We start from the raw sequence: 25,552 nt of genomic DNA, 5'->3' as shown, positions 1-25,552 counted from the left end.
ACATCCTGTGGAAAATGAGGCATGGTGCAGGGAGGATGAGGCAACCATGGCTGACTGAGGAAGTCATCGATAGCATAAAAGCGAAAGAGAAAATATATAATGTGGCGAAGGGCAGTGAATAATCAGAAGATTGCGAGGCTCACAAAGACCCACAAAGTTCAACAACAAAACCAATAAGGAGGGAGAAGACTAAATCTAAAGTAACTACTCATATAAAGGAAAACTGCAGTTGTTTCGTTATTGATATAAACGCAAAAAAGAGGAGGTAGAAGTGGACAATGGGCCAGTGGAAAATGACACTTGACTGATAGTGGCATGGAACGAAGAAATAATGGGGCAACTGAAAAATTATTTTGTGCCAGTCTTCACGGTGGAAGACATGAGTTATACTCAAACCTACAAAGAATAGGCGAACAGATGTGAGTCGAGTGGCCATCACTGAGAAGTTGCAAGGGACACTGAATGGCCTGAAAGTCGATAAATCATCTGGATCAGATGGAGTACCCCCCAGAGTTCTACGGTAGAGGAATTTCAGGAATCGATAGAATCAGGAACGGTACTACAGGACTGAAAAATCACAATGCTGACACCCACTTTAAAAAAGAAACAACACAATAGCTGGCAAATTACAAACCAATCAGCCGAATCTTGGTTGTGGATAATGTCCTGGAATCGATTGCGTTGGAAGAAATTTCTGAATACTTGTAAGTGTATGTCAAAATAAGGCAAAATCAGTATGGTTTCCCCAAGGGGAGACAATGCTTGACAAATCTGCAAGAATTCCTCTTTGAGGAAGTAATGAGGAAGGTAGACTAAGGAGAGCAAATGGATGTTATGTGCCTGGACTTCATGAAGGCCTTTGATATTTGTCACATAGGAGGCTACTGAATAAGATAAGGGCCCATGGTTTCAGAGGCAAGGTGCGCTCGCAGGACAGAAACCAGTGTTTGGGAGCAAAAGGATCCTTCTCAGGATGGCAGCTGGTGACAAGTGGCGTTCCTCAAGGCTGTGTTGGGAGCACAACCTTTCATTTTCTCCAGTAGCGATTGAGATAAAGTACCTGAGGGCAATGTGTGTCAATTTGCAGACAATGCAAAGGCAGAAGGACAGGTAGCATTGAGGAGGCGGGCAAGCTGCAGAAGGATATGGACATGTAGGGAGCGTCGGAAAAAAATGGCAGATGGAGCATAGTGTGGAAAAGTGTGAGGTGATGCACTTTTGTAGAAAGAATAAAGGTGCAGACTATTGTCTAAATGGGCGAAATTTCACATGTCTGTAGTGCAAAGATACTTGAGTGTTTTGCCCAGGATTCTCTCACGATGAACTTGCAGGTCGAATCTGTAGTTAGGAAGGCAATTGCAATGATGACATTTATTTTTGGAAAACTTGAATATAAAAGCAGGGATGCACTTCCGTGTCTGTATAAGGGTCTGGTCAGACCACATCTGGATTACTGTGCGTACATTGGTGCTCAAATTTCAGGAAGGATGCACTGGTTCTGGGGTGTGTTCAGAGGTTATTCACGATTATGGTCCCAGCAATGAAAAGCTTGACACATGAGGAACGTTTGACGACCCTGGGCCTATATTAGACGAGGTTTAGAAGGGTAAGAGGAAATCTAAATGGGACTTATAGAATCGTGCATGGTCTGGACAGAGTGGATGCTGGGAAGGTGTTTCCATTTTTAGTAGAGATTACAACCACAAGTCAAAGCCTTGGAGAAAAGTGAAGACATTTGAGAAAAGTATTAAGATACACTTATTCAGCCAGAGAGTGGTGAATGTATGGAATTCATTGCCAGACAAGGCTGTGAAAGCCAGGTCTTTGAATGTAAGACTGAGATATGTAGCAGCGTGGTTGTCAAAAGGATCAAGGGTTTTTAGATTAGATTACTTTCAGTGTGGAAACAGGCCCTTCGGCCCAACAAGTCCACACCGCCACGCTGAAGTGCAACCCACCCATACCCCTAACCTACACTACAGGCAATTTAGGATGGCCAATTCATCTGACCCACACATCTTTGGACTGTGGGAGGAAACCAGAGCACCCGGAGAAAACCCACGTAGACACGGGGAGAACGTGCAAACTCCACACAGCCAGTCGCCTGAGGTGGGAGTTGAAGCCGGGTCTCTGGCACTGTGAGGCAGCAGTGCTAACCACTGTGCCACCGTGCCGCCCCTTGGGGCGAAAGCAGGAGAATTGGGTTTGGAAAGATGTCTGCCATGATTTAATGGCAGAGCAGACACACTGCCCTGAATGGTTTAATTTCTGCTCTATTGTCTTACGGACTTATGCATCGAATGACCTCCATCTGAAACTTCCGCTCCAAGGAACGTGCCAGTCTGACGTGCAGCATTGTCAGGGAAGATCTGATTGAGTGCTGATTCAGAGTTCGTGGGCCAAATTGTCTATTTCCACCCTCCTTCTTCGATTTTATCATTCTTCCGAAAAAACGATTAACGCAATGACCAGACGTGTGGACCGTCCTCTGACTCTTCTCTGAACAGGCATTTGCTAAAGTTCCACATTATTTCCCTGCTCTATCTTCCCACCTGCAGTGAAGAACAGAAAGTATCTCCAGAGCCTCGAGACCACTTGATCCCTTGTCCAATCACCTTCAAACATTCGTGAATGCCGACTCCAATTTCTCTTTTTTTTACTGTAAACTTGTCAGTATTCAAACTTTTATCATTGTTCCTCCCCAAATTCATTATCAACCCCTTCACTGGATTCAATTCTTTTCAGCACATTTTCTTGCTAATTGTTTCCAATCTCCCTGCAGTCTATGGCTTTCTTCCTCATGGTTAACTACATGACTACTTGCTACATGATTTGCAAACTGTTAAATGATGGCCACACAAATAAGTATAAATCATGGACCTATATGAGAAAACAATGGAACTCATAGAAGCCATGATTCATAAGCTTTCAGAGAACAACAGAATTGGAGACGGTAAAGAAGGTGATCCAAGATATCAGAAGGATCTTAATCCAATGCGCCTTTGGGCTGAACAATGTCACATGGAGATCAATCTGGATAAATGGATGGTATTGCATTTTGCCATATCAAATATGAGTGTGGCTTATACACTTAGTGATAGGGCGTTGCGTAGTGTTGTGGAACACAGAGGCCAGGGATGCAGGTACATAATTATTTTTAGTTTGCTCCAAATATAGACATAATTGTTAAAAAAAAAGTTGTCATGTTGCCTTCGTTGCTCAGTCCGTTGAGCGTAGGAGTTGGGACCTTATGTTGAAATTGATAGGACATTGGGTGAGGCCTCTTCTGGAATACTTCGTCCAGTTCTTGTCGCCCAGTAATAGCAAGGAAATTATTCAGCTGGAGTAGTTTTAGAAGAGATATAACAGCGTATTGCTAGTGGGGAATGTTTGAGTTATAACGAAAGGCTGGATAGGCTGAGAATATTTTCACTCGAACACTGAAGGTTGATAGGCTACCTGATAGAAATGTATAAATTATTGTGAGTTCGGATAGAGTTAACTGTAACCGTCTTTTCTCCAAGGAGGAGGAACGACAAGAAGAGAAGGCAAATGTTTTAGGTGAAAAGAGAGATTTAAAATAAGACATGAGAGGCTTTTGTAACAGAGGATGGCTTATGTGTGCAATTCACTTCCTGAGACAGTGATGAATGAAAGTACATTTACACTATTTACAGCAAATTTGGATTGATAAATGAATTGGAAAGTTTCAGTGGGATTTAAAAAAGCTATTCATTCATGCCTAGTCCATTATTTATTGCCCAGGGGAAAGTTCAGAATCAGCCACGATATTATGGATCTGGAGTCACATGCAGCCAGACCAGATAAGTATGGCAGTTTCCTTCCCTATCAGGCATTATTGAATCATATCTACAATAACTGATTCAACATCATTATTAGACTCTTCAAGTCCAGGTATTTATTGAAATAAAATTCCAGCATGAGCCATGGCAGGATTTGAACCCGAATCCACAGAGTTATATCTGTACATTCATATTAACAATGCAGTAATAATATCACAATGGCATTATTAACCCTCAACAGTTGCAGGAGCCGTCAGATGCGGCTCGCTTAGTTTGGCATTATGTTGAGCATGAGCTGGTTGGAGTGAAAGGCCTGTTTGCATGCTGTTTGAGTCAATGACTTTGACGCTATGGAACTGGCAGCTGTTTGGGATTAACAGCAGCAGAGACAGTTTAATTGATCTCCTTCTGGGATATATAATCTTGTTGGTTACTCTGGAGGTTATTTTGCTCATTGAGCCCTTCCCACACACGGGACTGTTTAACAGTCTGTCCCCAGTTTGACTGAGTAAATGAGTTACACTTCAGCAGATAATTGAATCCCGCATTGCCCTGGTTTCTCCGTGATATCTGTGTCCTTGTATCTACCCAGGGTGAACGATGGGTTCAAATCATGTCCACGCAGATGCCAATCCCGTTGTCCATGTTGTGAATGTGTTTTTATTCTTCCTGATATACCCACATGGTGTGGATGTCGCTGGTCCGGACCGCATTTGTTGTTCATCCTGATTCGCTGCTGTCTCGCTGGACGAGAGACATGGATTCGATTCCAGTCTCGTGTGACTTTGTGCAGTTTGCACATTCTCTCTTTGTTTGTGTGAGTTTCCTCCCACAGACTGAAGGTGTGCGGGTTACTGGGATCAGCCATGGGAAATGAAGGGAAATGGAATAGGTATGGAGTGTGGGTCTGATAAAATGTGCTTCAAAGGGATTGTGTCGCCTGCAAGGGCCGAATGGCCTGCTTCCCGACACGGTCGCCATTCTCGGATTAAGGGTCAGCTATGTTGTTCCTGTCCTGGAGTCAGAAGTAGGCAGGATCGGGTAAAGATGTTAGCATCCACTACATAAGGGACATGCGTGAATGGGAGTGCAGGAAATTCAAGGCATGTTCTCTGTGCCTCAGGTCAGGCTTTCATTCCAGGATTTATTCGTCAAACTTTAACATTACCAGTTCCGTGTCTGAGTCCCCAAGGATGACTCGTTTATTATATAAGCACTACACCACCTTTTCTAGGTTCCAGCATTTACTGGGAACAGTAAACTGATTCTAAGCTGATGTGAGCAAAAGCAGCTGCTACTGCCCATGTCAAAAACACTGATCCAAATAGGAAAATGAAATTTCGAACATTGACACCCCAAAGGTAAAGGCTCAACATGTTTTGGATACGCCAGTTGGCTGTATCAGCAACATGTACTGCTTATGGCTATAATATAATAAATGTTGGCAAGTATTCCCTTCCACCCCGCTTTTGACCAGGAGCAGTCTCAACCTCGGAAATACGCGCATCTCTCTCCTGTTATTCCATCCCAATTTTCAATTGGATTTTCGTGGCTGCTTCTCTGATCTAGGTCTGCAACTGGAATTATGTGTGATTGCCTGCAGCAGTTGGTACTGCCTTGTGTGGGCAAAGTGATGAAGTAGCCGATGTTAAACTATCATACTATTGAAGCATACATTTGAACAATATCCTGCACTGTCCCACAAGTTTGGAGAGTTTCATTAATCCCATTCTCCAATACTCTCACTCATGGAATCTTCACAGTCTCTGAGGATGTAAAACTTAAAGATTCAGCCCATTCTGCGTTCTCACATGCCTGTCGCTAAGTCCTGATATTGTACATTCTCCCTGACATTTCCTCTGCTACCATACTGGTTGCAGTTTGCAAGCGTGCTCTGTGGAATGCTGTAACTGTTTATTAGTTCGTATTCTGCATTGTGATTGCAGCGACCTCGGCTCGAATCCATATCATGGCGGTCAGTTCTCTCAACGTTTCACTTTTGGTGAAACACGTCAAGAAACTAATTGTTTTTACATGATAATATTCTCCAACGTGATGATTTGTTTTCCATCGAATTTCGTTCCCTGACATTTCTGCGCTTCATGTATCAGGATTTAAACCCAAAAGTTCTCGAAGATGTCTCTCCCCTCGCACTCTCCCTCAATCTCTTTTCCATCCCTCGTTCCATTGACTGAGGCACAGCACAGTCTAACATACGGTTTGATACCGTCCAGTCTGTGCCATTGCACTCACTGTTGCTGGGTGACCTTGTCCCAATCTCTTTATTGGCACCTTCAAATCTTTTAATCCGTTTGGATATCGTGTCTGTGAGATCAATCCTCTTTTAGAAGCTTTTACTGACATGGACCAGAGATTATTGGAGCGTGAGGCTCAATGAAAGGGCACAGAGGAAAAGAGACTATTAGAAATGCTCGGCTTCGCCGGCTTTCTGCGATAGCCTGGCGGTCTTATTGCTGGATTGTTAATACAGAAAACCAGGTGATATTCAAGGGAGACAGGGTCGATCCCAACCCCACCACCACGATGATAGAATGTGAATGCAATAAATACTTAGAACTAAAGCATGCTAAGTCCGTTGTCTGAAAAACCCACCTGTTTTACTGACGTCTTTGAGGAAAGGAAACTGCAGTCCTTATCTGGTCTGGCCTCCATGTGACTCCAGACCGCAAGGCAATAAATGCTGCAGAATGTAAAAAGGGTCATTCGGCTCTACCTAAACTATTGTCTGCAATTCACAAGTCTCCAGGGATGTGATTGCACTGGGAAATGTGCAGGAGAGATTCACTTGGATAGTGTCTGGGTTGAAGAGTTTTCGTCATGAAGAGAGACAGCGTTGTTTGTCACCATGCAGAGGAGTTTGTGAGAAGGCATGGTTCAGATGTACAAAATAAGGGATAAGGTAGACTGAAAGAAGCGGTTCCCATCGATAGAGAGATCGATCACATGGGGCCAGAAATTTAATGAGAACGAAAGAAAGGTTTAAGTAGATGTGTGGAAAAGTGTTAAAAGCCGGCGGGTGTTGGAATTAGAAACACACTATCTGTAAGGGTCAGAGAGGTAGGAACCCTTATAACCTGAAGAAATATTCAGATGTGAATATGTTCTGCCAATACCTATAAGGCTATGGGCTAATCGATTCTGGTCGTTAAGCAGTTGTTTTTGACAAATGGAGCCACAACGGGCTGAAGGGTATCCTTTGAAGCTGTTGTGTTTTTTAGTATAGTGGTTAGTGTTGTCGCGTGTTATGCGGGCGATAGGAGCTCGATTCCGCGCTGGGACAGTGTAAATGTTTTAAAATTGTCACTCCGTTCCCAACTGTGGGTTATTAATGCCCGTCCTTCCATTCCCAATGGGACATGTCACAGGAAGGACACTGCTGCCTGAATCAGTGTGGGGAAGGTCTGCAACTTCCGGGGAGACAGTGTCAGTGAAAGTAGAAACACGTGACTTTTGCAACCTGCACCTTTTGTCTGTATTGGAATCGAAACGATTTAATAGAAAGAAGAAGGAAGCTGAAGAAGAACGTGTTGAAATTCAGCTCCTCACCGCTATTTCCCAATGTTGATTTCCAGTCAGGGAAAAAGATTTGGTGTTCCTTACGAAAATCTTAAATTGAATCTGAATTCCTGACATTACAAAACAGCAAAGATAGCAGTTCTGTTAGAGTCAGTGAGAATTTCATATTGGAGATGAAATCCAATGGGAAGAAAGGCTGAAGTCAGTTGACTTTACCTGCTCAGACTCAGTACAACAAAAATGATCATTATGAAACATAGAGGTTTTTTCAAGGATTTAATAAGTTGGATGCAGAAAGTTTGGTTCTGTGACCAAAGCGCCTCGTATCGAATGACTTGGAGATGACGGTTTTGGACAGGGGTATGCAAATTTGAAAATTACACACCAGGTTATAGTCCAACAGGTTTAATTGGAAGTACGAGCTTTTGGACCGCTGCTCATTCATCAGGTGTTTGTGGGGTACACAGTTGTAGACACGGAATTTAAAGCACAATTTTACAGGGTGATGTAACAGAAATTGTACATTGAAAAATACCTTCACTGTTTGCTAAGTCTCCCATCTATTAGAATGACCATGTTGGCTTCATTTCTTTCATATGTAAAGCGCAAAACCTTTTATTTTATATTCATATTCTCAGGTGAACTTTAAACAAATGGTGTCAGCCCCCGTGTGCTGCTGTCTTTTCCATAATGTTTAGAATGATTCTATTTTTTTTAAATGAATTAACTGAGACTTACATTGATTCATGCGGTTTTGAACAAAGTACAATGTAACTCTGCAAGTACAAATTCACCCCACAAACGTACATATGCGTGTGCGTGTGTGTGTGTAGGAGGGTCTCTGTGTGTAGCTAGGGCAATCGGATCACCTGTACTGTGACATGAACCCAAGGTCCCAGTTGAGGCCATCCCCATTTGTACAGAACTTAGCTACAGCTTCTGCTCGGGCACTTTTCGGTGCTGCCTGTTCCAAAGTCCGCCGTGGAGGATTGTCACCCGAAGGTCCGAGGTCGAATGTCCTGGACAATGAAGTACTCTCCAGCTGGCAAGGGACACACCTGTCTGTGATGGATGTGCTGTTCCATTCATCTGGTGCTGTAGCCTCTGCTTGGTTTCACAAATGTACCATGCCTCAAAGCATCCTTGCCTGCAGTGGGTTTTTTTTAGATTAAATTGCTTACAGAGTGGAAACAGGCCCTTCGGCCCAACAAGTCCACACCAAACTGCCGAAGGGCAACCCACCCAGACCCATTCTCCTACACCGAACACTACGGACAATTTAACACGGCCACTTCACCTAATCTGCACATTTTTGAACTGTGGGAGGAAACTGGAGCACCCGGAGGAAACCCAAGCAGACACTGGGAGAATTCTCAAACTCCACACAGTCAGTCGCATGAGGCGGGAATTGCACCTGCCTCTTTAGCGCTGTGAGACAGCAGTGCTAACCATTGTGCCGACATTAGCATCAGTCTAACCGTTATTGCACGGACACACCACACAGGGACTAACACCTTCAAAATATTATCAGAGCTGACACTATTTGTTAAAGTTCACCTGAGAATGTAACTTTCAAAGAAGGTTTTGCAATTTATATAAGAAAGAAGTAAAGCTAACATGGTCATTATAACAGATAGAAGACTTAACAAACAATCAAGATATTTTTCAATGTAGAATTTCAGTTACATCACACTGTAAACTTTTGCTATAAGTTCTGTATCTTATAACTGTGTACACCACAAACACCTGATGAAGGAGCAGCTGGCCAAAAGCTAATGCTTCCAACCGCGTTCCTTTTCGTTATCCCATTTCAATCTACATTTCAATGCAGTTAGGCAACAGGCTCAAATTATTGTTTGAGGTTTTATAATATCGTCGATGCATATAAACAAACCATTGTAGTTCCAATAAGACAGCTGTGATAATCCAAAGATAGCGACGAGAGTGGGATGCGAACCCACGTGTGCAGAGCACAATGGATTAGCAATCCATCGCCTTAACCTCTCGGCCACCTCGTCGCACGTGCATACATGCATCTAACCTATACTCCAGACCATCACAACCGCATCATCTCTGGGGAATCTCCCATTCACAGGCTCCAACCTAATTGTCCATAAACCCCGCTCTGCCCGATTCTACCTGATTCCTATGACCTGCTGTCTCAGCTGGCGCCTGTCCGAGCCAACTCATCTCTTCCTACCTCAACACCTTCCTGTCTCCCCAGTCCAGGAAATCCTCACCTACGTTTGTGACACCATGGAAGGACTTCATCTCCTCCAAGACTTTTATTTCCCTGGTCCACAGCGCGTCATCTTCACTTTCGACATCCAGTCCCTGTCCACATGCATCTGCCATGACGAAAGTCTCCAAGCCCTCTGTTTCTTCATCTCAACCCATCCCAACTAGTACACTTCCACCGACACCCTCATCCGCCTGGCTAAACTGATCCACACGCTCAACAACTGTTCTGTCCAATCCTCCCACTTTCTCCAAACCAAAGTGGTAGCCATGGGCACCCACATGTGACAGGGCTATGCCTGCCTCTTTGTCAGATATGTGGAATTGTCCGTCTTTCGCAGTTACACTGGCACCCCTCTCCACTTGTAACTCCGCTACATTGATGAATTCATTGGCCCCACTTCCTGCTCCCACAAGGAGGTTGAACAGTTCACCAACGTTACCAACACCTTTCACCCCGACGTCAAATTCACCTGGATCTCCTTGGCAACTTCCTTCCACTTCTTGGACCTGTCCATCACTGTCTCCAGCGAATGACTATTGACAGACGTATACTAAAAGCCTACCGACTCCCACAGCTACCAATATGACACCCCCTCCGCCACCTCGTGTAAAAACACCATCCCTTATTCCTAATTCCTCTGCCTCCACCACATCTTTTCCCAGGATGACCAACTCCACCTCAGTAAGTCCCAGTTGGTCTCCTTCCCACGTGGTTGACCTTGCTCTCCAGTGCATCTCCTCCACTTCACTCACAACCGCCTTTAAATCCCACCCCTCCTCCAACAAGGACAGAACCCCATGGTCCTCAACTTTCACCCCACCAAACTCAGCATAAAACACATCAGACTCCAGCACTTCTGCAATCTCCATACAGACCCTACTATCAGGTATATATTTCCCTACATACCCTTATCAGCATTCCGAATAGACCATTCTCTCCACGAGCCCCTCATCAGGACTACAACCCTCAATAAACCCACACCCCACTACTGGCAGCTTTCCCTGCCATTGCAGGAAGGGTAAAAACAGCGCCCACACCACTCCACTCATCTCCATCTAAGGCCCCAAGGTATCCTACCACATCCGTTAGAAATTCACTTGTACAACTTCCAAAGTCATCTATTGCATCCGTTGAACCCAGTGTGGACTCCTCTACATCAGGGAGACAGGACACCTTCTTGCAGATCATTTCAGAGAACATCTTTTGGACACCGCACCCACCAACTTCACATTCCCCTGACTGAACACTTGAACTCCCCCTCCCACTCCGTCAAACACGTGTAGCTCCTGGGCCTCCTTCAGCACCAAACCATAACCACCCAATACCAGGAGGACGAACGCCGTATATTCCGCCTTGGGACTCTGTCACCTCACTAGGTAAGTGTGGATTTGAACAATTTCCTCATTTCTCTTGCCCCAAGTCCCAAGCCTCAAACTTGCCACGGCCCTCTGGACCCATTCCATCACTGTTCCCTCTGAACTATCATCTTCTCCCTCACCTTCATCCAAATACCGCTTTCCCAACTATCTCCGCCCAACCCTGCACCCCTACCATTTATATCTCAGTCCCGACGCATAAGCCTTATTCCTGTTGAAGGGCTATACCTCAAACGTGGATTCTCCTGCTCCTCGGATGCTGACTGAACTGCTGTGCTTCTCCAGCACCACACTCCCGACTCAAATCTCCAGCATCTGCAGTCCTAACTTTCTCCTAGGAATAATCAATGACCTCGGAGTGAAGATGCCCCTGATTGCAGTGATCACAGTGTGACTGAGTTTTGCGTTTATTTTGGGTGAGGGTGGGCTGGATCTGAGACGAGCGCTTAACACCCAGACAATGCGAATGGTATCAGACACCGAAGTTAGGGCGGGCTGAAGTGAAGTGGAAAATTCTGTCAGAAGATGGATCAGTACAAATGCATCACATCACCCAGACTGTACAAAGACACGCAGAAGGAGCAAATCAACTTCAGTTCAAGCACAATAACAGGTAAAGTGGAAAGAAGACCATATAACACAATTAGATGGAATGGAATTGTTTATGAGAAAGGATTAAATATTTAAGCAATGTTACACACAGACTGTCGTCACATTGGAAAAACGAATTTACAGCAATGTAACGGCGATATTTGCCTATGACATCTCAATTCCAAGAGATATTGACATATTATCTTCTGCATCAGCGTGGCCTAGTGAAACCATGATCGGCCCATCAATCAGAATTCAATACTTCATAGCTCTCCTCTGCTCTGTACAACCTATTTGCTTTTCCTGTAGTCAGATCCCAATCCCTTCACAGTCTATCTTTTTCTGCTTCCTGCCTCACGTAAACAGTTGAAACTAATCAAATCCCCAGTGCTTCCACTTTAACCCATATTTTGTAACTCCCGTGTAGACACAGGTACGAGTGTCCAATTGGCCTTTTCGAGCGCTCTCACTCTGTATGATCTGAATGATAAAGTGGACTGTGTCTGATCCGCAGGACACATAGCAGAAATTATCCCATCCCAGCGGACTGAGCTGCCTCCATTGATAGAGCTGTCTCCATTGGTAGAGTATCATACAGTCACAGCGAACATCTTTTGATGTCATCCTCGAAGGTAATTGGTACGAAAATCTGAAGACTGCGGGAAACTGCTGTCGTCAGTGCGATATACAGAGGCCCAGAGGGAGCCTAGTGGGCCCATAAACCAGAAATCAATGGATAAAAATATTCTTCTTTTTAGAAGAATCCAATTCAGACCATCAAGTTAACACTTCATAGGTAGAAAATGGACCTGGGCGAATGGACAGTCTCAATTGGTCCAGCATTTACAATCTTGGTCCGTGTGACAACAAAAGCAGAAACCTGGAACTGTTTATCTCGCTTCTGAAAAACAAGTTAGTAAATTTTGAAGAGCATCGATATTTCTTCCTGGTGTTCATGAAATGTTCAAGAGCAGAGTACGGTTCCCTGAGTATGGTCTGACTTCTGGGTTATGGACTGTGATATTTTGCTTACATGATCAGAACACAGACAAAGAAATGACTCAGTGACAAGATCTGCTGAATCGGATTCAGTGAAGAACAGAAGCCGATGTAATGAAAAGAGCCATAAGACTGGGAATGCAGCAAATTATTTTCCAGACTCGAGGAGAGTGCACAGTGCTGTGTCCAGGGGTCAATATCTGTGCAAGCAGCGTTGGGTGTCAATGTACTGCAGCTTTTGTGTAATGGTGCAAAAGCACGGACCTTTTGTATAGAGGGGATATCTTCAAAATCCCCAAAGAGGCAAAACACACAAATGAGGTAAACAACAAAGTAACCACAAAATTTGGTGTTACATTACGGGGTAAACTTCACTGCTCAAATTTCGTTCTAAATCGCTCTCTGTCTCATTCCTAAGACTGATATTCGAACAGTAAATGGTATGTCAATACAAACTGCTCTTGTCTCACAACTTCAACATTCCATACCCACACCCTTCGGTATGTCTGGCAATAGTAATTGATCCCTCACTGTGTTACTTCAGCACACGGAGAGAACAAATAACTATAAGAACAACCCTCAAGTATGTGAGTAGGATTTGACCCGATTCTGTTTTAACCAATCCATTCAGCTGTAATTGAAATTGCTTCCACCTTTCCTGTGTCGGTAATAAGATTGCACAGCTCAGTGGTGAGTTTTGATGCATTGAATTGGACCCAGCATCCTTTCTCAGGTTGAAATATACAGGGACATAAAGATATGATGAAAGACACGGGCAGTGTTTACTGCACTACAAAGGCATTAGGAAATACACGGCCATGATACCATGTCGTTAGAAATGATGGAAATGAGGTGTACTGGGAGATAAAGCCACTAGAAACGAAAAGAGGGGGTTTACTGGGATGGTGGCATAGATAAGGAATAATGTGGGAGAAATCAGGAAAGACTTAGTTGTGTCCGAAAAGAAGATATCCAGCTGATGTGAAGTTGTTAAGAGTAAGTACGAGGGAAATGTCCTTGTTTAGGTGAGCGGAAACTAGAGGTTAGAACTTCACACCCATCGGGGCACGATAAAGTAGTTTGGAGTAGGCATTTTTTATTCTGACAGTTATTGAATTCGGCGGTGAATTTTCAGAAATACAATCATTTTAGGATCTGATTCAAGAATATTTGAAAAGCGAGTGCACACAGACAAGGAGTGAATTAGATTGGATTATATTAGATTAGATTAGATTACTTACAGTTTGGAAACAGGCCCTTCAGCCCAACAAGTCCGCACCGACCCGCCGAAGTGCAATCCACCCAGACCCATTTCGCTACATTTACCTCTGCCCCTAACACTACGGGCAATTTAACACAGCTAATTCACCTAACCTGCACACGTTTGGATTGTGGGAGGAAACCGGAGCACCCGGAGGAATCCCGCGCAGACACGGGGAGAATGAAACAGCGACAGTCATTCTGGGCTGCCTGAATGGGGATGCAAAATGGAAAAATTCCTGAATTGGTTAACAGTAATAGGAAAAAAATTGCATAACATCTGCAACTGGAAATGTTAAGTATAAGAAGAGCTAGTGGAGTTCGAAGGTGCAGCAACTCAGTCAACATGAAACATTGTATACTGTGAATGCACTGAGCTATTTGATTTAGCTCTGCATTAAATGGAAGTCTGTCAGCTCAGTCCGCTGACTAACTGGTTTATGAGAAAAGTGAGACCAACAGCGTGGGATTAATTCTCTCACTGTCTCAGGTTTCCACAAGGATCATCATCTCCACCGCTTATCTGATCTGTAACTCTGTGGTGCCTCGAGTAAGCAAGATTTGGCCTGTCGATGTAAAACATCATTATCATTGCCATCTGTTGTCTTGAACATTTGGTCATAATCAACCGAAAGGGGAGTGAGTCCATTTAATACTCTTTTATCTCCGCTTAAAAAATCCTGTGTCAAGACTCAACCTTATTCCAGTTTGACCCTTTGTTCCTCACAAAAGCAAAACTACTTGCCCAGATCCTTTACCAGGTTTACTCACAACAGTCAAACTCCACAAAGGGATAAATCTAATACTTTCGATTGGTTTAATGAGCTGTGCAGCTAACATGAAATTGAATGATATGAAACAATTTATACAGACTTTCCCAGGATGTAATCCAGTGCTGAGTCAGCGATTTGAGGAAGGTCATCAAGCTAAAACTTCACCTCTGTTTCTCTATCCACAGATGGATATTCACGTGGGGAATATGCAGATTTTCTGTTAATAATTGGCATGTTTAACAAAGGCAAAACTTTTCCCCATGTCAGAAACTGGAGTTTTCAAATAAATGCTATTTTACTCAACATTGTTTTCAACTGCGCTTCAGTCTGATGGTCCAATAATCCCTGGTCAATGTCAGTAACAGCATCTTTAGATAAGCATTGAACTTACAGCCTTGGCATGTTATGCACTTTCAACTATTCAGTGCTGACCAACTGCGCAACTCGAGCTGCAGACAGCGAACCTGTCACGTGACCGACACGTACCTTGGGAACTTTAACTCAACTGCTCGACTTTTCCTGTGATTATTAGATTCCCTACAAAATGGGAACAGACTCTTCGGACCAAAACGTCCACACCAACCCTCCGAACAGTAACCCAACCAGAACCATTTCCCCTCTGACAAATGCAATATGGGCAATTTAGAATGACGAACTCACCTGACCATACAATCTTTGGACTGTGGGAGGAAACTGGAACACCCAATGAAAACCCACGCAGATTCGGGGAGAATGTGCAAACTCTACACAGACAGTCCACCGAGGCTGGAATCGAACTTTTGACCCTGTTGAGGCAGCCTGAGAGAATCCATCACTATCTGATTTAAATCAGCAATTGGAGCCGTCTGTTCTGGCTGTGAGACCGGTGGTGGAAAGGGGAGGACATTGATATTCCGTAGTGTCGATTCACATTGCCCTCATCATGTTAATTTTGAAAACTCTCTGCAAGAAACAGCACAGAAAGAGAGGAACAGGAGGAAGCTATTCCAAATACCTGTACTACCCGCCGTTTGATATCATCATGGCTGACCAAACACGTCAATGTCTTTCCACAGCTCATCCACAACAACCTGTCACAGAACGGGATAAAGACATTTAAGCAATCGAACATTTCTGTGCAACTTTGGGAGGGAAATGTGTTTAGAGACAGTGGGTTTCTGCACGAAATTTGCAGGTTTTGCGAGTGAGTATCTGGTTCTGGTCCGATCATGATTCCGTAAAAACTCACAACCAAGAAGGTAAGGAATTTCCTCTGGTCAGTAGCAGGGATGAGAACTCCAGACGACAAGAATTGGTGATGAATCAGCACAACAGTCAATGATTCATTTGAAAACTGAACTAAACTCCAATTCTGATGCGGTTCAAACTCACAAACTTTGAATAGCAAAGTTACCAAATTTGTAGAAATCTAATGTACTTTTCATTGCGCCACAGAGCTGCACTCGCCACAATTTTACTGCACCCAAAGTTGCGATTGTCGTGGAGAAAATGTCAACAATCACCAGGAGATGTGGCGAGGTTTTCAAGGAGTAGATCTTTTATTTGCAAACAAAAACAGTGACATTCAGAAATTAAATTCTTGAATCCCCTGAAACTTGAGGTTCTTGGCATAGAGTCACAGAGTCATTGAGATATGCAGCATGGAAACAGAACCTGCTGTCCAATTGTCCACACCTCCAACCCAATTTAGTCTCACCTGCCAGCAACTGGCCCATATTCCTCTAAACCCTTCCTATTCATATGCCTCTTAAATGTTCCAATTGTACAAGCCTCCACCACATCATCTGGCAACTCATTCCATTCACGTACCACCCCTTGTGTGAAAAAGTTGCCCCTTCGGTTCTTTTTTATCTTTCCCCTCTGAAACTAAACCTATGCCCTCTACTTCTGAACTCCTCTACCCAGGGAAAAGACATTGTCCATTTATAATGTCCATGCTCCTCATAATTTTGTAAACCTCAGCCTCCGACGCTCCAGGGAAAACAGCCCCAGCCTGTTCAGCCTCTTCCTATAGCTCAAATCCTCCAACCCTGGAAACATTCTTGTAAATCTTTCTGAGCCCTTTCAAGTTTCACAACATCTTTCCGGTAGGAAGGAGACCAGAATTGCATGCAATATTCCAATAGTGGCAAAACCAATGTCCTGTAGAGCCACAACATGACCACCCAACTCCTGTACTCAACACTCTTACCAAAAAAGAAAACCATACAAAACGCCTTCTTCACTATCTTATCTACCTGCGGCGCCACTTTCAAGGAGCTATGAACCTGCACTCCAAGGTCATTTTGTTCAGCAACACTCCCTCGTACTTTACCATTAATTGTATAAGTCATGGTAAGATTTGCTTTCCCAAAGTGCCGCACCTCGCATGTATCTGAATTAAACTCCATCACTTCTTCCCTTTCTTTATTTTTTTTAGCTTATCAGAATGCCCAACTGTGTTAGTCAGAATTCCCTCACTCCAGCTATACAATAAACCAATAGTGTTAGTTCCCATTATCGTTCTACTTCTGCAACTATGGTTTTTCATAAATCTACTTAATATTATTCGCCTGTCAGCATTAAGTATTCTACAGCCACCTATGCTACAATGAACTTCCATCCCAGACTAACCTGTCATGATTAGATATTTAACTACCCCATCTACCACAATGTTTTCCTGTACCAAGCTGACTCTACTAACTACTGATTAGATATTTAATGTCATATCTTTCCGTCTACAGCGTCTTAAGCAGGCTGACTGAACTATCAATTAATTATTTAAAGTCTTGTCCTTAGTATGTACTGTCACGACTTGTCCCAAACTGTCATGATGGTATTAGGTAGGCAGGGCTGACTTTACTAATTGTTATTATCTCAGCCTGCCATTTTACCATTTCAGCCCAGTCTGACTCTGCTAGTTGGTATAGAAGCATCCCCCAATTCTTATCCTATCCTGCCACACTGGCCCCATCCTGCACAAGTGACCTTTTGACGAATGTAGCAATCCACAGACCCCTTGTAACAGATCGCCAGTAGTTTCCATGTCTTTACCCTTCCCAAGCTTTCATGCTCTGTATTTTCTTTACAGTGTTCGGTTCTTTCATCAGACATCTGTTTAACTTCACCCCACTTTCCAGTACCTGATCCTTATCCACGTGTGCTCTAACTTCTCAAGTATTCGGCTAAATACTCCTGACGCTTAGCCTTACCACACGTTCAAACAGTGAATTCCAAATAAACAACACTCTCAGAGTGAAAACATTCTTCCTATCTCTCGTCTGAACATCCTCTTACTGGGGTTTGACGGAGATCCCTGGTTGTTAACTCTTCCCATAAGAAGTTCATTCCTATCCCTTTAATGTGCACCTTAATCACTTCCTCACTCAGCCTTCTTCGCTCTCAGATAACAATCCTGAGCTGAGATCTTCTATCTTCGACATGGTGATAGTGTCGTGCTGGAAATGAACAGCAGGTCAGGCAGCATCCGAGGAGCGGGAATATCGACGTTTCTGGTATAAGTCTTTCATCAGGAATGAGTCTTATTGGTGGGGGCTGGGAGATAAATGGGAGGGGGTTGGAGTTGGGTGCAAGGTAGCTGGGAAAGCGAATGGTGGTTCGAGGCATGAGAGGAGGTAATATGTTAGAGGGGGAGGGATGTATGGGTCCGGAGGGCGGTGCTGAGTTGGATTCTTCAGACTCTAATATTGTCGGGGGGGAGGAGAAATGAGGAAACCGTTGAAATCCACATTTATCATGTGTGGTTGCAGGGTCCCAAGGCAGAATATGAGGCGTTCATTTTCCAGGCGTCAGGTGGTAACGGTTTAGTGGTGGCTTATGCCCGAAACGTCGATTGTCCTGTAAAAAACAAAGACTAAAAAAAGGACAAATACTTATAGATACAGAGTTAATGGAATTAGACACACTGCATACAGAAACCATTTGGCCAGTTGAGTCTGTACTGTGCCGTGCAAGAGATTCACACTGCCCCACTCTATCTTTCTAAATCCGCATTTATGATCCACCTATAAAAATAGAAATTGTTCCAAAAGCTCAGCGAGTCAGGCAGCATCAGTGGAGAGAAGTCAGAGTTAACATTGCGAATTAAAAACAGTTCCGAGTAAGAGTTTGTTGACCCGAAATGGTCATTCTGTTTTCCCCAAGCTGCAATTCTGACTTTTGTCTCTGATTTACAGCACTTACAGTCCATTCAGATTTTGTTTGTCATTGACCTGAATTGCACACCTTTGAATTGTGGGAAGGAATCGGAGCAGCCAGAGGAGACTCACAAGGGTGAGAGAGAGCATGAGAGTGCAAATTCCACACAGTCAGTCACACAAGTCTCGAATCGCAAGCGGGTTTCTGGAGCGGAAAGGTTCAGTTCTACCCACTGATTCCTCCCAATGTGCAAGCATTCATCCTGGAAGCGAACTGAACCGGATCTCACGCAGCAACAGGCGATGGTACTATCCAGGAAGTTTATGCAAAAAGAAGCCTATTTGGTATTACTGGAAATTAACATTCGCTTAACTGTCCGAACACTTTTTAAAACAACTTGGCCTACAGCCTCGTCTGTCTTGGCATCACAAAATTCACATCTGAATACTTCTGAAAGTTATGAGGATTTCTGCCTCTCCAACCTTTGCATGCACTGAGTTCCAGATTTCAACTAACCGCTGTTTCAAAATATTTTTTCTGCGCATTCACTCAAATCTTTCCTCTTCTATCCTTAACTCTATGCCACCCTCCCCTCCCCCCTTGATCGATCTCATCATCTAAGACAAACGTTTATTTCAGTCTACGCCATCCATATTCCTGATTATTTTGTACATCTCAATCATGTCTCCTCTCAATTTCTTCTGCTGTCAGAAAAACACCTCCAGACTATCCTATTTTTCTTCATAATTGAAACTCTTCTACCCAGAGAATATCCTGGTAAATCTCTCCTGCATCATTTCCAGTGCTATCATATCCGTGGTATCATGTGAATTGCGGAACTGCACACAATGGACAAGATAGAACCAAATGAGGAAGTGAAATAAATGATGTAGAAGTCCACAGAAAGAGGTACTTCCAAATAAATCTTATTTTCCTCACTGCTACACTGTGTCCTTTTCCTGAGCCTGATGTTCCAAGAATCTATGGTCCATGTTGTAAAAGCTGCTCCATGAGAAATGATCTCACAACCACGGTATCAAAATGGAACGATTGGTTTGAAAGTGAGGACGTGGTTCTTCTATAATGGTACAGAGGCGCATGAAATGCCAAAGCTGGGAGTGTTCCTGGTCAAAGCCGGGGAGGAAGGGCATATCTCTCTCCGTTTATTAGATTATTAAGACATAACAGCAGCATTAACCCGCACTGCAGAGTAGCTCAGCTGAAGCGTGCTGGAGTCTTAAGCGACAGGTCGATTAATTGAACACATTCTCTGAAATATTCCTTAACAATGCGCTGTTTTGTTACTTTAACAGTATAAGCTGTTTTTGATCACATCGTCGTCAAATCAGCCTCTTGCTCCCAGTAAATATTCCAATCCAGTGTACATCACTTTCTTTCCGACACAGCCACATGAGATATTCGAATTCCCTCTGTGATAATTGGAATTGACAATGTAATTCTCTGAGATGTAGCAATGTAGCATGAAGTTGACGGTGTAGTGAACACAGAAGAACAGTGAACACACAAAATGTATAGCCCAAGAACAGACCCTTTGGATGTCGAAGCCTGAGCTAATACACTGTCTAAGTCCATCACCAAATTCCAAACCACTGTATCCTTCTGCACACCATCTACTCATGCATCTGTCCAGACGCACCTGAAATGAATCTACCATGCTTGCCTCTACTACCTCTGCTGGCAACACTATCCAAGTACCTACCACCCTCTGTGTAAAATGATTCCAACGTCGAACTGTCTTAAACGTTTCACCTCTCACCTTGAACGCAGGACATCTCATTATTGAATCCCTCACCTTGGGAAAAAGCTTTTCTCTATCCACCCTGTCTATAATCTTCATGATTTTGTAGACGTCAATCAGGTCCCCTTCAATCTCGTTTTCTTTAATGAAAACAAACAGTACTTACTCAACCTCTCTTCAGAGCGAGCACCTTCCATACCCGGCAAAATCCTCATAGACGTTCTCTGCACTCTTTCATAAACGTGCACATCGTTTTTGGTAATTTGGAGACCAGAACAGTGCACAGCATTCTAAATGCGGTTGAACCAAAATCGTGTATAATTTTAGCATGCCAGCTCTTATACTCAATACCCCGTCCGGTGAAAGCAAGCACGCCAGATGCCTTCTTGTTCATTCGATCTACCTGTGCAGCTACATTCAGGGTACAAAGGATATGAACTCGCAGATCCCTCTGCTCATCAACTTTACCCAAGGCTGTTCTGTTCACAGTATACTTGGCTCGAGAATTAGACTTCCCAAAATACATTACTTCACATTTGCCTGGATTCAACTCCATCTGCCAATTGTCCGCTCAACTCTCCTGTGTATTTATATTATCCTTCATTCTTTGACAATCCCCTTTGCTGTCTGCTACTCCACCAATCTTCGTGTCATCTGCAAATGTAATGTCGATATTTGGGTCAGCAACCCTTGGAAAATGGAGCATGGCAGCTGGTAGTAATTTGATTTGATGAATAAAATCTGGAATATAAACCCGCTCAGAGGAAGAGTGACAAAAAGTTTTAATTTGCTGAAAACCCATTCTTTCATTTCCCTTCAAAAGGGAAATCTGCCGTCCTTAACGAGACCTGCCAATATATGACTCCAGCCGCACAATAGTACGGTTCCCCCATAAATTCCCTCGGACTCAGTGCAAGGAGAGTTAAGGATGAACAACAAGTGCTGTACAGACTATGATGGTCACACTCCGTGGGAGAATAAGGAAGGATAAAAAAGATACATGGATGATGAGGATAATTGGGAGCCGTCTCAACGTGGACTCAAATTCAAATGCTTATCCAAACTAAACAGACACAAGGATACCCACGCCGCAATGAAGTCAGGTCCATGTGGGCGGGGTCTGCAGGAAGGGATTTAATTACCCGCTGAAGTGTAAACTCACTTGCTCAGTCACAACTTGGACAGTTCATTCACCACTCCCACATGTGAGAAGGAATCAGTCATGTGACCAACCTGCAGAGTCACCATTAGGTTTACAAATGACAGCAAGGGTCTAATTCTGATGTTATTTCAGGTGTTCATTCCATCCAAAAATGAACCATGTTTGGATGCCTGTTTCCAGTGGAGTACCACTGTTTCCTGACGGAGATCGATAATTCAAACTTAGTTGTAGGAGTCATGGTTTAGAAGTTAACAGAAGATACAACAATTGGTTGTATAGTTGACTATGATGAATAATTTCGGGGACCGCAGGGATGTACCAATCAGGTAGAAAGGAAAAATGCCGAATGTAACTGAATCTAGACCAATAAGTAGTAATGAATTTGGGGAGTTGAAACAATAACAGTGGGGATTCTGAGTGGTGTACAGGAACAAAGGGATCTTGGAGTGGACATTCACAGATCTCGGAAGATTGTTGGTCAGGGAGATCAGTTGTTGGAGAGGGTTTTTGGATATTTTCTGTTGTTGACCACAGGCTGAGGATGATATTCGATCTTTAGTAAGCGCCAGTTTAGGAAACAACCAAAGGAATGTACGCAAGTCTGGTCAATGCAATAGTCAATTTTTTAAAAATGTATGATAAAAGGTGGAGGGCTGAAGTATAACACTTTGACCATCACGACAGCTTCATCTCTCAATGAATTTAGCACTGATGCCTCTCCAAGTCATGCTTTTATGTTCCTTGGTGATGTTTCAATTCATCTTCAACCTTGTATTATAGTCGGTAAAGCTTTTGAACATTGAAGGTTCTGTCAACAAAACCTGGATGACGTACTCCAGTGAATCTTCTAGGTGGTGCACTCTGCTGCAATTGTGCCTTAGCAATTAAGGGAATAAATATTCAGGTATTGAAGAATGTACAGTTAAGTGACTGCATTGTCGTGGAGGTTGTCCAGTTCCTTCAGAGGTATTTCAGTGGCACCCACCGAGGGAAATGAGAGAGTTCTGTTAAAAATCTAATTTGTGCATCGCGGACGATGTAGGCTTCACGGAGACGAGAATTAAGTTGATAATCAAACAAAGTCGACCCACGGGCATGTTATTGTAGTCAACTTCTTTGTGTGGGCGGTCAGGTTCCATTTCTACTAAATACTAGCTCCCAGGACGATTACACGGAGGAATTCAGTTACAATGAAGCAATTGAATGTCGATCGAATATGATTAAATTCTCATTTGTCAGAGTTTTCATTGCTGCATTTGGTCCTTCTGTGGATCAATCCGATTCCAATCGCTTTCTGATTTCAAGTTCCAATTCCCATCTGCGCCTGAAATTTCAACCCGTTTCCTCTTCGAAATTTCTCCACCTGTATTTATACTTCGTAAGGACGCTGTAAGGGCCAGCAGAGATTTACAAACATGTTGCTAACTCTATAAAATGGAGGTTTGTTGAATGGTTGGTGAGGCTGGGATTATTCTCCTTGAAATAAAGGAGGTGGAGGGGAGCTCTATAATCACCTAATAGCATTTATAAACGTTCAATATTCGTGGGATCTTGACAGGGTAGATACGGGCAGGTGAGGAGAGTCCCCTATGCTGTGAGGAGAGCGCCAATGGACATGAACACAGAATTAGATATTGCCTATTTAATTCAGAAATGATGAGTAATTTCTTTGCCCCGGGGTCAGAGAGTCTGTGGCATTTTTGTGGCAACCACTGTTGAGACTGCGTTGGTGATTAATTTCAAACTGTGCCAGACAGTTAATCAGAAAGATGATGGAACTTTGTCGAGGTAAGTGAGAAGAATCGAGTTGAAGATTATCAGATCAACCATGAGTTCGTTGAATGGTGGGGCAAACTCGATCGGCTGAGTGGCATACTTCCACATTGTTTAACATTTGGTCTAACGCCTTATGTTATTCATAAGTTCAGAATTGTGAGGGGATGGGCTGAAGTGATAGGAAACGTTTATTAAACCGATCAGACAGATCAGGAACAAGCCTCATAAACTCAGGAAGAAGAAATGTGCTGTGGCCTGGGTGCAACAAATGACACTGTGCACAGCACAGGTGTCTGTTTCCAGAAACTGTGATTGCTGAAGAAAGTTGGTGGACCTTATACAGTTGGCAAGTCAGTGATCACGCTGGATGATAGATCCTTGTATCGTTCACACACAGCAGAAATTTGTGGAAGAATGAAAGGTTCGTTTCATTGGAGAAGTTATCTGCGGTTCCAATTCTGAGTGACTCTTTGAAATACTGATCAGATCATTGTGTGAAGTGTTTGGTTAAAATACTCATGGACAACCCACTGGATAAAGTTGTGCTCCTAATCTCTTGTTATCTGTATCTCTTTCTTTCGATGTAACTTCATAGAAAGACAAGATGGAACGTGGGGTGGAAAGAAAAATGCGTTCTTTCTGATTACAACAATTTAATGTACAATTGAACAGAATGACAACTCTCACTCTTCATTTCGACTTTAATGTGGTGTCTGTTGCTTGTCAATCTCCCGTGCAGTAAAGGGCAAGAACAAGATTCACGATCCAGTGTATACCAGAGTGTGAGGTGCAAAGGAAAACTGATGGAGCGGTTTGTGAAGTTAGCAACCAGAATGTGACTCGAATCCGTGAATGTGGAGAACAACAGAAATAATAACCCATCACCATAATCAATCTGTCTCCTCAGCACATTTTGTAGTGGGGTGACATGTGACCTCATCAGGTTACATGCAGTGAAAGCCATGGATGAGAAATTTACAGAGGGGAATCGAATCAACGCCAATGTGTTTCTGCTTTCACCAGAATTATGACAGCAAATTCCAATAAATAGCCATGCTCGTCAGAATGAATATCTGTCAGTGATAGGTTCTGAGTCAGAACTGTGTCAGAATCAAACAGAGAACAAGACTTTTACGTCATATTCTCACCTTCATTTGACTCATAATTTCTTCAGTGACTTTCTCTCTCACGTGGAGAAGCAGCCACGGAGAGGGAAATAAAGACGATGTTGTGGCTGAATGGGCTTTCTTATATGGCTGAACCGAAATTGGATTAAACCGCAAGAAACGCTGTATGTTCGTTTCATTTTAGTTTTGTTGCAAACTGACAATGTTCACTATAATATCGCAAGTTAATTAGATTTATCTCATTGGAACGATTAATGTTGTCTTCAAATTTGCTCCGACTTTATTTCAGCTTAAGGAGAATACTTCTTTAAAAAGCAGAGGGTTAAAGTGCAGTTTTGTTGCTCGTTACTTTGGCAGATTTCACCGAGTATTAAATGGACCAAACATCATGGTGTTTGTCCTCACATCTTTAACGCATGTGATTAAAACACGAAGTCGATCTCCAAGCAACTGGTCACTTCCTATTCATTATGTAAGATCTTACCATCGCAATAAAAAAATCCGCTCAGTTCCATTTATAATGCTTGAAGTGGAATATTATGCCAAATCTTTCAAAATTTAGAGTTTTGGAATCGAATCGTATTCAGCTGCACATCTTCACGTAATGTCTTTACATTTAAAGTCAACCAAATTAGACATTGTTTCCCCGCAACGTCCGACCGACTACACCCCACCCCTACTCCTTTACCTAGCCACACGCTGTCGCTCTGCTTGTGAAATGTATTCCTTGTATGTCACCAAATTTGCCTTTTCAAACATTTTGAAAGACAGATTCTCAGAGTGACAGCGATTCTGTTCTCATCATTTCTTTGTCCTTCAAGGGTTTTATTCGAAAGATTAGAATGCCTGACATCTAGATGTTTACTTGAAAGAGGGAATTTTTCACCCATTTACTCTGTCCAAACATTTCATCACCGGAAAACCCCCCACTAAGTCTTCCTTGGTTCAGGGATAACTGTTCTCACTTTTCCAAGAAGACAAGTGAATAAAATCTTATCCTCAGTACACCC

At 43.2% G+C, this 25,552-nt stretch overlaps 1 non-coding gene across 1 annotated transcript; it reads right to left on the bottom strand.

Moving 5' to 3' along the window:
* Window positions 1-9,276: 9,276 nt before the first annotated feature.
* On the bottom strand, window positions 9,277-9,358 carry trnas-gcu (transfer RNA serine (anticodon GCU)). Its single transcript has one exon. It is a non-coding gene; the product is annotated as a tRNA-Ser (tRNA).
* Window positions 9,359-25,552: the final 16,194 nt, after the last annotated feature.

This window comes from Chiloscyllium punctatum, chromosome 31 (genome assembly GCF_047496795.1).
Source record: "Chiloscyllium punctatum isolate Juve2018m chromosome 31, sChiPun1.3, whole genome shotgun sequence".
Taxonomy (NCBI): domain Eukaryota; kingdom Metazoa; phylum Chordata; class Chondrichthyes; order Orectolobiformes; family Hemiscylliidae; genus Chiloscyllium; species Chiloscyllium punctatum.
Note: the sequence above shows the minus strand (reverse complement) of the source record. Positions and strands in the feature narration are given on the sequence as shown.